The sequence below is a fragment of the Lissotriton vulgaris genome, chromosome 2_2, assembly GCF_964263255.1.
Source record: "Lissotriton vulgaris chromosome 2_2, aLisVul1.2, whole genome shotgun sequence".
Classification (NCBI taxonomy): domain Eukaryota; kingdom Metazoa; phylum Chordata; class Amphibia; order Caudata; family Salamandridae; genus Lissotriton; species Lissotriton vulgaris.
The window spans coordinates 31,725,472-31,739,767 of record NC_141688.1 but is presented as its reverse complement, the minus strand read 5'-3'; the positions used below and the strand labels follow the sequence as shown (position 1 = coordinate 31,739,767).

Genomic DNA, 14,296 nt, shown 5'->3' with positions numbered 1-14,296 from the left:
GGAGCAGCTGGGAGGCGGGAGCGGGGTGGCCAATGGACGGGATACAGAAGAAAAAGGGGGCGGGCCGCAGGGGAGTAGCGGCAGGGAGCGGGGAGGGGGAGAAGCGGCGAGAAACAGTCACAGGTACACGGGGACGGCAAAATTACAGGAGCACAGCTAAGACAAGAAAACAAGAGACTGGCAAAAATACAGGGGCACAAGCTAAGGCAGAACAAAGAAACTGGCACAAGTCACTAAGCAAACAATCCGGCACTCAGCTGGAGCGAGGCAGCAGCGGAGGGGTCAGGGGTCCTGGCACTCAAGGTGGGGGGGAGCCGCGCGGTGTGTGGAGCGACCGGCCCTGCAAGCAGGGACAAAGGTCAGTGAGAGTGACTGCAGACAAAGGTCAGTGAGAGTGACTGCAGAGTGAGAGTGACAGCATGAGTGACAGCAGAGTGAGTGACTGTAGAGTGAGAGTGACTGCAGTGTGAGAATTACTGCAGAGTGAGAGTGACAGCATGAGTGCCTGCAGAGTGAGAGTGACCGCATGAGAGTGACTGCAGAGTGAGTGACTTTAGAGTGAGAATGACTGCAGAGAGAGAGTGACAACATGAGTGACAGCAGAGCGAGAGTGACAGCTTAAGTGACTGCAGTAGCAATCGCAGTATGGTGCAGTTTACTTTTACACATATTCATCTAAAGCGCAGCATGCCACCATTGCTACAATTCCAATCCAAGCCACATAATCCCACTAGACACCACATGCATACACTCCATAACACATGGCTAAAAGACATTGCCATTTGCAATGCCATTAGCTCAAAATCAAATATATCCGAGACCTATTGCATTTTCAATGCTTGTTTATTTTGGAAACCTGGTCATCCTACCTGAACCCTGTGCACCCAAATTGCTGTTAAGAAGACACGAAATGCGCACAATAACGCCAATAATTCATAGACGCTGTTAACAAATGGTCGTCTGTACTTAGTGATATATCGGTGCCCTGATTTCGACTTGTGGATGGTAGCCAATAATGGTAGACGAGAAAGACAGCATTCCAATATGGCCACCACCTTCAGAGATAGGAATTGAAGAAGTTCGCGCGAACAACTGCTAATCGTCTTGTTCCTCTTTATCGAGCTAAACGTGTGTGACTATCGTTCAGGCTTACTTAGATGACATCGTAAAGAGATGCTCAAAGAGCCGTAGTCCGCAATGCAGACCCGCGCATGCGTGAATCCTGCAATGTCACACCGCGGCCATGCGCATAACAACTCGACAAACACAGAGGACCGCTAGCCTTAACGGGATGAGGCTGCATGAGTCTGTCGTGGGCCTCTAATGCCTGCCTTCTGATTGGTTAGTGTATTTAGCGTCATGTTCAATTACTGATCCATCCGCTAGGAAATGTAGTCCACCATGAAAAGGGAGGAGGGGGTTCTTTTCGTCTGACTCGCGTAGCCACGCCTTCCATAGGGGAGGGGAGAGGTAAGGCAATTCAAGGAGTTCGGACCTTCAGGCTCTTCTGGGCGGGTCCTTGAAGAGCGGGTACTAAAGTGGCGGAGGGATTTGCAGTGCTGCGCCAATAGTTCACCTTGGGGAGGAGAAGCCAGAAGCCGGCAGACGAGCTGACAGAGAGCGCAGAGTAGGAAGCAGGTGAGTATGTGGGAGGTGCTCCAGAAACGCCAATGGTTCCTTCGTGGAGCCTTCTGGAGGGAGGATATTAATCATTATATGCATTCTAGACGTGAGGCTGAGGGTTGGAATCGGTGGACCGGGACATCCTTCCAAATTTAAATAAAGGAACAGGGTCGAGAGATACCAGGTAGAACTAGGTGTGGTTGGTCTGTGGACCGGGGTATTTGATGGGGGCGTCGGGAGAAACTGGTCGCGGGGCAGCATATAAAAAGGTTTGATAACGCCTGGGAGAAAAACTATAGGGAAGGTAAACCGCTCCTAATAGAATGTGAGGGCAAATACAGCTTTGGTAGAATGGCGGTTGAGGAGCAGGTTCACTCGTCTTGCGGACGGGGGTGGCGGATAAGGAGCAGGTTCACTCGTTTTCGGGGGTGAAGGGGGCAAGCGAAGATTTGCTGACTGTTCTAGGTAGAGTACGAGAGTGCCTACTACCCATTCGGGTAATGAAGGTTGTGGATGGCCACCCCTCTTACGAATAAATAATGGAGGCAATGGTACCGACTCACCCTTCGGAAAACTGGTCTATCTGATGTTAACCCGTTAATGGTTCCAGGGGCGTGCTGATTAATCGTGAGTGTAACGAACGAGGGCAGGGTGAGCCACCCTAAGTAGAGGAGGGTGACAATCGAACTCAACCTCTTTCCGGATAGTCGAACGGGACCTGACCAATTCCAAAGACTAAAGGGAGGATGAGGTACGGGAGCATGCCATTTTAAGGAGGGGGGGGGGGGGAGAGGATGGGTGCAGCTCCTTCTGTGGATGAAGGAAATGTGCTGATCCGAAGGAGCGAGGAGGGTTTTTGCGAGGGGGTTAGGCTTGATCCATACTAGCATAATTGGATGCTTTGAACCCCCTTACAAAGAATGTTTTTGTGCTGTTGACACATGCTAACAAAGGCTGAGTGCTGGTATTGTAATAAAACATGGGGACATGCTGACCTATTGTTAACAGAACTGGCACTGACTCTACCTCTGTTTTGAGCTGGAATGTATTAACCCCATTGGGGCGAAGAGATGGGAGGATTTGAGAAAATTGGGTCAGATAGTGGTGCTCCATGTCTAATCTTGAAGGGATGATTATAGATTTGAAACTTGGAAAGGTGGTGACTTCTTCCCCTCTACGCAGTGGTGGAAGTGGGGTGTTCTACAAAATTGAGAAGGGGAAATGTGTTCACTTCCCCTCTACGCAGAGGTGGAAGGGGATATTTTGCCGAATTAACGGGAAAGGTGGGGACTTCTTCCCCTCTATGCAGAGGTGGAAGAGAGTATTCTGCAGAGTTGACAACGAGAAAGGTGGAAACTTCTTCCTCTTTATACAGAGGTGGAAGGAGACTTGTGTGACCTACCCTGAAGTAGTAAGTACGGGGCCTGATGTATGGGCGATAAACCTAAAGAACAGATGAGTTGTCGCTGCTCTACCTTGTTTAAGATAAACTGCTGTTGTGGATATAGCTGAACCATTCTAATGGAGTAGTAAGTGCTAGCCACTCTGTCTTCATGTGTAGGAGGCCAGGTTGGGTTCTGAGTGATCACTGCCTCTACTGAGGGAAAACAGGAGAACACATACCCATGAACCGAAGGTGGCGGGGGACTGAACAATCCCACGTGTAATATGGTGTCCAGCCTTCATTTTAAGATTTTCTAACCAACCTGAACGCTTTTTGTATAGTATCCCCTGCAATTTTTCACTCCACTGTTTGTCATTCTTTCTCATTTATGGGAGAATGAGTACGTTGCTGAGTGCGGCTACCTGTGTGGGATCAATTATTATTCACAAACCTGTGAGTGCTGAGTGGCCAGAATTATCCTAAGTAAGGCCTTCATGGGGCTTTGAGAGGTCTGTACTTTACATTGATGTCAGGGTAGGGTTATGGTTATTTCATTACTCCTCGCTTTGCATGTTGAGCCTGACTGAAATATGACAGATGAGGTCTGCTAAGTGTAGTGTGGGTTTGTGCTCTGAGTTCAATACTGCTACTTAGTCAGCGAGCTGTGAGAGGTTGGTGTGCCAGCTGAAGTGCTCAGGCCTGGTCAGTTGTTCAGACACCTGGATGAGCAGTAAGTGGTCCAGCTTGTGTCTTTGGCTCGTGAATGATCTCTCAAAATCTGGCTTTCATGGGTCCCTGAATGAATGGTCTGAGGTGGCCTGTGAACCGCGCCTCCGAATGGGCTGCCTGGGGCTTGTGTTTCAAGGGCCAGTTTGTCTCGGGCAGGTTGGCTTCTGTGTATACGAGCCTTTTGGCAGGGTGATGGCTGATAACATGTTTTTCCTGATGCTCCCAAACATGTCCTTGCTTCTCTTGGTCAATAAATGACCTGTTCGGGCTTGGCTGGTTGGTTACCAGGGAGGTCACACCGATTCTTTTGAGCTCTAACTGCTTTGAACGCGCATCGGCATCAGAAAGCCGGGGGCTCAATGCTGCATAAAAAGTGCACGTTACTGAAAGTGAGCAATCGCCCTCGCTAAGCAGAGTCATGGTCTTCGATAGGAGTGGGGGATTGAAGTGCGCGTTTGCTGGTACCCTCCTGGAAAGATGCATGACGTTTGGTCTATCGTTGAATCACGTAGGATCTATTGTAACATCTGCCTTTTTTTTTTATAAAAGGTGTCTGTGATATGTAAATTACGACAACGGATGGCTCTGTTGAGGTATCTGTGAAGGTCCCATGGTCGGTTGTCGGAGAGTAGTCGCTCCCAGCCTTCTGCAGAGTCCCTGGATGTCGGATTTTTACACTACAAATCCTACAATACTTATTAATACCTACAGCCAATATGTACGCATACGTAACAATAAAAAAGCCGAGGGCGTCTGCTGCATAAAATGTGCACGTTACTGAAGGTGACCAATCGCCTTGACTAAGCTGAGTCATGTCCTTCGGCAGGAGTGGCTGATTAAAAGTGCGCGACTTCTTGCGCTTTCCTGGGAAGATGCATGACTTTTTTTCTCTGGTTGAATCACGCAGGGTATATCATAACGTCTGCAATTTTTTTTATCTCGTTCTGCGCATCTGTGCGGTCACTTCGTCACCTAACCTTATTCAGAGTTTCGAGCATACATGGATGCCGGGCTTTTAAACTGTAGTATCTTTTAATTGGTACTGCCAGTATGTATGATTGCGTAATAAAACTTAGTGCTGCATATGCACCAATCCTGTTGGCTTTTTACTGCATCTGTACAGTTACGAACCGCAAGTCCGGTACAGTACTTCTCCAGATATAGAAGCCTTTATTCCCCTCCCACATCTGTCACGATGCCGCCCTGGGCTGTCTTTGAGCACCTCTAGATAGTCAGAACGTAATTGGGCTACGTTAGCGCGCCTCAGCGCGGTCCCTGCAGAACGACCTCCAAGCTCTCCTGTGACCTTCAAATCCCTTTACCACTGAACCTCTTTAATGCCCGCCCTTCACGCATGGTTGAATGCCGATACGTGCCCTGCACCATGAATAATTTCACCCCCCCCCCCCCCCCCCCCCCCGTTCAAATAAGGCCTTATATGTGACGTGTGTAACGGAACGGGTGCCAAGCTTCGGATCTGTTATTTCTGTGATGCGCCATTGCCCGGGTTCTGAGGAGAGACCGTGCTGCCGTGACATTCACACTGATGCTCTGCCCTTGCATTGAGCTGGTCCCTGCTCTGCGTTTTCTTTTATCTTTCTGCTTTATTGTGCTTTGCCTTTCTTCCCCATCTGGCATATTCTGTCACCGGAGCACTCCCGCCGGTCTCCTGTTGCATGTGCGTTGGTGACTCAGCCTTCCTGTACGAGAGCAGCTGCACGTACGGAGCTTTATGTGGGCCTGCAGAGGAGGAGCCCAGGGAGGCTGTGGGGGGATTAGTGGTCTCGGGCTCACACCACTGTTGGACGGGGTAGCCCGAGGAGGAGAAGCTGCAGTCGTGAATCAGGATCGATCCTAGATCCTACCTTATCCCGACAGAATATTGCACCTACCCATGAATTTTAAAGTGTATGGGATGCTGGTTCTTTGAAATGTCTTTCCAGCATTCGAGGGGAGCGTACATGTGCAGTGAGAGACAGATCTGACCCAATTCTTTATTATTTGAATAAAGAACTCACGAAAGGAGATGGGAGGAATGATTGCATCTTTCTTTTGCACACCATGCCACCTCAGCTTGCCATATGCAAACCAGTCTTGATCCTGCTTCAATAGAAACATTCCAGTACAAACTTCCTGGGCAGATCCCACCCCCATCTGAACCAGAATACAAGCAACCAAAGTTGGGTGTAGCTTGGTTCCATTAGCGCAGTGAATGCTACCCTGAGCAAATGCCAATTGTTAGACTTATTGCAATCATTCTCCCATGGCCTCTTATGTTCTTGAACGTACTACCAGTACAGTATTTATCCTTGACTGGCGCAGTCATTGGTTGGTAGACCTAGAGACCTTCTCTCAGGTTTTGCTTTTAAGTCCTCTTGTTTAAGATGTGCATTTCCGCCTTCTTGTCTTCAGTTCATGAAAAACTGTTTTGGGCTAATGGTGTGTAGATTGTACGTGCTCTGAACGGTACCATTTGTTTTCTACTTGACCACCTTATGAATTCCAGTTTATGGACATGGATGATGGCAATTTAGTATGTTGTTTGAAGCTAACTATTGAGACCTGTATAGCTGGCTTACAAAATCTGCACATTTAATCTGTTCAAGTGTGTATGGTTTCTGGTGCCAAAAGATGCTTGGCACTGAATCCAATTTTCGTGCTTTTCTAAAGCCTTTATCTTATGATGCAGACCCTACCGATCTAAGTGTGACCACGGGACAGTTGCTTTTGAATTCAGTTGTCATTTTGTTTTTTACTTGTGTCATTTATTGCCTCACTCATGGAATTAGTTAACTAATGACCCCTCCTTTGCTCAAATAGCTGCTGTTGCCTAGTAATATAAAACTCAAGTGTTGGAGATACGTATTTGAGAGCTCTTGTGTAAAAAAAAAATAATTTGTGACGGTTTTGTGTTTTATTTCTTTGGCCTAAAATATTTCCTCTGGACGACTTTTGCGCCAAGGAGAAGTGCAACCAATGAAGTAAATTTGTCTCCATTCATGAAATGCTTACTTGATAACGCGCTGGAAGGTTAAAGATAAAGTAAGATTACATAGATTGCAGGGGCAGCCTATTTGCCCAGTTTAGAACAAATCTAATAACTTGTGCTCCTTTAATGAGCATCAGTTAAGACTATGGAACAAGGCCTACTCCCCTTAAAAGAACTGTTAAGCACATTTGGGTATTTGCAGTAGATTGCAAATATACTATGGCTGTATTCATTTGTGGCACCTCAAAGTTACTGGCTTGCAGATAAAACAGTGTAGTGAAGGTTAAAATTCTTTCCTTAACCTGGCTGTGTTTGCAAATGAGGAATGTATTATTCGGACGGTTTTTGAAATATTTAACCTGAACGTACAGTAAGCCTTTTATGTTAATAGTAAACTCCGTTATGTATTTGTTAGCTAGAAAGGTACCGTCATCACAAGTCCACTTTGTAGAGAAAGTTTTAGCAGTCCTCTGGTGATGCAAAGGTGACAGCTCAAACTTGTATATTACACCATCTCATGTATATTACACCATCTCAAAAGTTAATGTATTGCATGCTACTTGCCAAATTTCATTTAGAGTTAAAGAAGAATGAAAGACTCAAAATATCCACCCCATATCTCTTCTCAAATTCATGTGCAGTGACAAACAAGCATTGGTACATCCAATAGGTCCCGCCTATGAGAGAGCTATTGGTTTTGCCATGTCATATGGCCATGCTGTACAGCAATGCAGATTGGTCTTAATAGGAAGTGCCACCCAGGTAAGTATTTTTTACCTCCTACTATGTAGTAATTTACCACATGAGTATTTTTTCTAGAACACCTTTTTATATACATTTTTGTTGTGATTTTAGTGTTGGGGATGGGCAAAGGTTAAAGGAGGTAAAGGGTGATTTTAGGGATCACTGACAGGTAAGGGTGAAACAAACCTTTGGAAAACAGTTTGATAAAAACATCCTCCTAAATTATAAGTCATAACCAACAAATAAGTAAATATGATACAGGGGGAAACGTTATTTCATGGTGACAGTCCTAAACAAAGATGGTATATTTACAGTCATCAGTTGAAGCGAAAGCTAGCCAAAATGTACGCTTCAGATATTTGTTTAATTCAACAAAGTTTCATTATTGCTTGTTTGCGTTCAGCTCTTCGAAATACCGGGAAGTGTAAGCTTACACTATTGTGGTTTCAACCTGTCTTGTACGCAAAAAAATATGGTAAAAAGTACGATTTGAGCACAAGCAACGCAAGAACACAAATCAATCTGTATGTGATCCATGCTTCAGGAAACGCACAGAGTGAGGCCCACAGCACTCACCGATGACAAGGAAAAAAATTAGTGGCACCGCCAATCAATGGTGATTTCATGAGCGAGCGGGCTAAACACAATATTTTTTTTGGGTTGGTTGATAAGATTCACAAGTGACACTGAAAGGGTTGCACCGCCAAACCAGTGTAGTAAATGCCATGCGGATACTGGTGTGCATGGACACTGGGGGGGGGGGATGGGAATACCATGTGCATCTACATGGCATGAGCCATAAGGGGGCCCTGTAGGTCCCCTTTTGTTTTTTCACTGCCACACATGTTATGCAGTCGCACCGCCTTGAAGTATGGCGGTGTACTCGTAATGTGCTTGGGGCTGCAGCGGCCCCACAAAGCATATATTGAGGCCTCTACATTGCAGCACAACCGTGGATATGGTGGTCCCAGGGCAGACCGACCTAGTCGTAATAGGGCAGTCAAGAGACTGCCACCATGAGTCTGTCTATGGACCGCCAGGCACGTATGATATCAAACGACAGATGTGTCTTAATCCGTTTTGAGTACCCAAGAAGGGCCAATAAGGAATCGGGGATATTGATATCTCCTGTGATTTCACTCAACTTTTGGAATGTCATACCCCAATAATAGGCTATATCCGGGCATAACCAGGCCACATGTAGGAAATCCCTTGGGTAGCCCTGCATCGTTCACAATCTGCTGTTTCCCGCAAGCTGTAATGCAGTTGGCCATGTGTATAGTAGACTCTAATTAGAAATGTAAAATGTATTAATCGATAGAGGCCATTTAATGAGATACGCTGCGTTGCTTAGCAACTTAGCAGTAGCTCTGTCTTCCTCAGTGGTCACCTCAAAATCACACTGCCGCTCCAGCCAGGGCTTAGTATAGAAATTCTTAAGGTAGTTCTGGACAGTACTATAAATCAGACCACAATAAAAATGAGGGGGTTGCCCTCTGGATTCTCTGCCATAGCTTCTCCTAGAAGCTCCCTAAGAGCATGACCCACTATGCCGAAGTGAAATCACACTAGTTAAGCGGTATCTTTTTTTCTTGGCTGCAAGCCCAGCCCAATAACGCACACTACCAGCAAGAAAGAGGTCCCCAGTTTATGTTGAGTGCCTCTAGTGCCTTGACCACCGCTCTTTCCCTACTAATGGGCAGCCAATGACACCACTCAAGCGAAGTAAGTGGGGAGTATAATATAGTGCTCGCCTGTCTCTTCATCAAGTCATGCAACACATGTACCGTGGCACAGGCCGAATCCAATATGCTGGTGCGACGGTCCGGGCTTTAAATAACCTGGAGGCAGCGGAGAGGGTGCAGCTACTATCTTTTCTATCTGCAAATGAGGAGGATTAAAATGCTGATGGATCCAGTGATGTGATACCAAAGGGGATGATAGACGGAGCGTTTTAGCAAATCAAACACACCCCCCCCCCCCGTCAACTGATCTGGGTTTAATTAATCATCATTCTTTAGCTCACTCCACCACTCCAGTTCAGACATGGCTATATGCTATTCAGTCTGACCCTGTGCATCATGGGACCAGTCCAGCCCGAACTGCCAAGCCATGTCTTCCCTTGACTGGAAACCAGCATCCTGGGACCAGTTTCGGGTCCATAGCCTGGCTGATGAGGGTTATCTTGAATCCAGTGGCAAAGTGAGCAAGGGACCCACGGCTGGGCATACCCTGCCAACTTAGGGCGAACAAAGCGATACTAAAGGGGATGATAAATGGAGCGTTTGAGCAAATCAAACACTCACCCCCAGTCATGTGTGCAAGCATAGTGCAACCGTATGTTCCAAGTCTGGGGCTCCCAGACCGCCCAGGGCATAGGGGAGATTTAGGATTTTCCATTGGAGACACAATTCCTTACAAGCCCAGGCTAACTTAGTCAGTAGTGTTCTGATGGTTTTGAAAGTGTGATGGAAGCACTATTGGTATGTTTTGTAACAAAAATAGAAACTTGGAAAGCATCAGCATTTTAATTGGTGAGATGCGCTCAAGGAGGGACAGCGGGAGGCGGGACCCAGCGTTCCACGTCTTCCTCTAACTTGGTGACTGCCCTACCATAATTCTCTCGGCGTGTGAAGGAATTTGAATTCCTAGGTATCGCTCTGGATCATTCGACTAGGTAAGAGGAAAGTCTAATTTGATAGGTGCAGAGACTGAGGTCAGTGAAAATATTGTAGATTTAGTCCAATTTTTAGGCCTGAATGTTCGAAAGCACACAACCCCTCTCAATACTGGAGCTACATTTAACTCTGGATTTCTAACGTACTGAAGAGTGTAATCGGGGTAGGATGTACAAATACCCCTTTGTCCGTGATACTCTGACAGCACAGGCCAGGGGTTCTGCTACTATTGCATACAGGAAAGGTGATCGCAGACAGCCCTTCCGGCTGCTTCCTGATATCTTAATGGGGGCAGTGACTAGATCTACGATTCTTATTCTGGCGGACAAAAGCCTGCTTGTTCTGGGAAGACCCGATTTGGTACTAACTGGGCCAAGCGGTTGGCTAGAACCTTGGCGTATATTTGTGTTTACGTTTAACAATAATGGCTGGAATGAGGAGCATTCATTAGGTGGTTGCCTGTTTTCAGTAGCGTGACTATCGGGGCTTCACTTATAGAGGGGGGGCATCTCACCAGATTCGCTAATTTCTTCGCAGTGTTACCACATGTGGGACTAGAAGGTCTCTGAATTTTTTATAAAAAGCGACTGTAAGGCTGTCATGTCCAGGGGCGCTGCCCAAACGCATATTTTTCAAGGCCTGTATTTCCCAAGGTTCCAGGTGCCTCATAAGATACCCGCTGTGCTCATTTGCCAGCCAGGGGGGCTTAATGTGCCCTAAATCTAAGATAGCAGTCTCGTCGACTGTCGTCCGAGAGCAGTATAGATCAGTTTAGTACTGACTAAATCTGTTTGCAATGCACGGCGGGTCTCTTAGCAACTCACCCGTGATCACATGCAATTCCGCAACAATGCAGCCAAGGCAGCCCCTGAGTGGTCACCCTCCCCACACGTTTTAGCCACCACATATTTACCCATGTTTGACCTCAGTCAGCAATTTCATGGTATTCCTCCAATGTTCTTCTCGGTATTCTGCGCTGCTAGCCTCCTCCCCGCAAGACCGCTTGCTCTAATGCGGGCAAATGTTTTTCTAGGTTATCCATGTGCCCTTTAAGTGAACGGAGTACACCTGTGTGCTTTGAGATGGCAATACCTCGAACGTAAACCTTAAAGGTTTCCCAAACTGTGGCGAATCGTGGTACAGAGCCAATATTTAAAATCTACTTTAGTGTCTCAGTTTTAAAAGCACTGTCTAATAATTAATAAGGGGGAAGCATCATGTGAACGGGGCTGGCTTGTTCTGTGGGCGTAGCAACTCGTGAAGTATAGGTGAATGATCTGATGAGCGTGGGAGGGTCGCGCATTCCCTAACTATGGGGTATAAAGTTCTAGCTATGAAGCAATTATTTATGCTTGTGTGCAAATCATGCGGGCCGAGTAGTGGGTGAAACCTCTTAATGCAGGGGAACGGGTGTTTCAAACGTCAGTAATGTCTAGTTGCATAGGATCAGTAATGGTTTTAGCAGAGGCTGGTTCAAGTAGGTTGCAGTAGAACAGAGGGTTATCAAAACTTGGCCCATATACATTAACCACCAACTAACTGGTCTGGACCCCTTCCTCTACATCTAGAAATAGCATATCTGGCCCCAGAATCCGCCTTGCCTCTAGTGTGAAACATTATTTCGAGTTGACCCATGTTGCATGTGTCGAAAAACCGGCTGCATGAAAAGAACCCTGCAGTCTTCGGTGTGTGAGCATTTTACTATCTGCAGGCAGACGGTTTCCGGTAACTGACAATAACAATTGTATGTCTCTTGAGGTAGGCAAATACCTTATGCTATTTCTGCTTCTACCCACGGAGTTCCCCCGCAGTACCAGGTATTCTTCTTAATTATCCTTTTGCCAAATAGGGCTAACTTTTTCTCAAAGTTTATGGTCCACTAGTTAAGCAGTATTGATGCAAAGAGGTTAGCAAAGTATGCAAGCCTATGCCTGAAAGATTTAATAAAACAAGATTGACTGCGTAATAATAGTATGGATATTAATTGTTGGCCTAACTTTGGGGATGGGGCATGTGGAATATAGTTTTGCACTCAAATCTGCGAAGTATAAAATAGTCCGGGTCAACACGCACCCTTGTTTTATAACTATCTGAATTCTAGATGTGAAGCCCTTGTTGCACCCCAGGGTCACCCTGGCCCAGTTGTCTGAGTAAATAAGCTGTATTCATCATAGCTGGTTTAGAATGATGTTCCATTCAACTAGTCTTCTCCAGAGGTGGCTTCTGTTGACTAGATCGAATGCTTTAAAGGTCCCACAAAGCAAATCTAGAAGGAAAATGTTTTACTTGTTTTTTCAGTCCGCATAGTCTGGCTGTCAAGTTGTCGTTGGTGCTCAGTGCTGGGTGAAAGCCTGTCTGGTTAGAGAGTATTAAGTTCAATATCGTTGCACAGGATTCTAGTTCTTAAAGTAGTAGACCTGCAAATATTTTTGTATCCATACCAAAGAGCGCAATCATGTGGTAACCATGCGGTTTCACCTATGGACCTTTCTAATAGATGGGATGTATAATTGGCTGCCCCTTTCCAGGAATCTGGGCCCCTGTTATCCCCTAGGCAGGTTTTCATATTCTTCCAGACTGGCTGTTCCAGAACACTAAATTGATTTTAAATAGTGCTGTTGGGGCCTGGAGCCCCGCTGCTTCCATGGGCTGCATCTTAGTTGGATCATTTGGTGAAGTTTAGGCATGGAAATCCACTGGATCTACTCTACCAAATTCTTTCCTGTTTGGGTTCTGACATAATTTGGAGATGTGCTCTAGCCACTTTTCTTCAGGCAAAGTGTTTCCTAATATTCCTGCAGGCTCTCGCTCTAATTAGTAAGTTAATGATGGATCATAGCAGCTCGCTATTTCTGGTCTTACATGCCTCAACGATTTGTTATCCACTCCTGGACCATATAGGCTTGCTTAGCCTCCGATACTACCATTTTGTACATGGAAAGTAGTGGGGGAGGTGCCTGCTGTATATTGAAACTTGAGGTTCCTAGCTTCTTTGTTAATTTGCTGTCTCTGTTGCCTTAAGGCCTAGGCAAACATTTGTGTTTTGTTGTTTTTTGTGTGCATAGTTTTCCCTTTAACCCCTTTGCTGTTGACGGAACGGTTCCGTCATGCACGTCAGGTGAGCTGTGCGGATGACGGAACCGTTCCGTCATGACTCCGCCTTGCGCGGGCGGAGAATTCGCGCCGCTCTGAAGCGGTTAAAGATTAAATCTTTTTCCACTTGCTTTCCATTTCTCGTGGTTAGTAGCTGCCTAGATCTTGTGAACCAAGATTGTTCATGCGGTCCGTGCGCCAATTGATACTTTCACATCTAACCTCTAGATCAAAGATCTGAATGTCATTTAATCTAGAGGAAGATGTGAAGTTGCAATCCACGGTCGACCCAGACTTCCTCAGAAGAATTGTATTGCTGCCATTGGGGAAATCTGAGGGGGTTCTACCATTGAGGGCTCGGCACCAGAGCCTCCAGCACACGCAGGAGGATGTGGTTGCTTTTGTCATTGTTCAGAAATTGTGATGCCTGCATTGGAATTCCTGACTTAATGTCTGACTCTTTCTCTAGTGCTTCTCTTGTTGTAATGTGCCATCCATGGTGTTTCCTTGTGGGTACCTCGTAATTCTAGTAGCTTGTTCCCTGTAATTTTGATTTGTTCGAGTAGTTAGGATTTATGTAAATAATGACCATTATGAGTGATGTTACCTGCAGTCCTGAGTTCCAGTTAGTAATTATTGTTGCCAGCATGTGGCTGACCTTTAGATCTAATATCTTACATTTTTGCTGGTGATAAGCTGCCTTTCCGGTGCCCTTTGGTCTTTGCGTCTCTGCTAGATCTGTAAATTCCACATAGCCTGGCAGTGAGTTCTGTGCTTTTTGCCAGGTTTCTTGGAGACAGATGTCAAAGTTGCACAAGAACTGTTCCAAGCTCGGGTCCTGGGCCAGTTTGCTGGCCCCTGTTATATTCCTCAAAATTAACCTAGTAGTTGTAAACATTAAATCGACGTTGCTTTATATTGGTTGAGTTTCATCTTCCGGACTTTGATGCTTGAAGTTCAGCCCCTTTTCTTCCAGCTGTTTCAGGGCTGTTGGCGATCAACTGGCCGGTTCATCCTCATTGTTGATTGGGGATCCTGCACTGCTGTGTACCTAGA

General features: G+C 46.1%; 1 protein-coding gene across 2 annotated transcripts in view; it reads left to right on the top strand.

Annotated features, from left to right (window-relative positions):
- Positions 1–1,447: 1,447 nt before the first annotated feature.
- Positions 1,448–14,296, top strand: part of PKM (pyruvate kinase M1/2) — a 65,435-nt gene continuing 52,586 nt past the window's right edge. Inside the window, exon 1 of one of the 2 annotated variants that reach the window (XM_086959236.1) lies at positions 1,448–1,638. The gene's annotated coding sequence lies outside the window, so the exon portion shown is untranslated. The remainder of the gene's footprint in view (positions 1,639–14,296) is intronic. The other variant, XM_086959235.1, reaches the window with a different exon arrangement.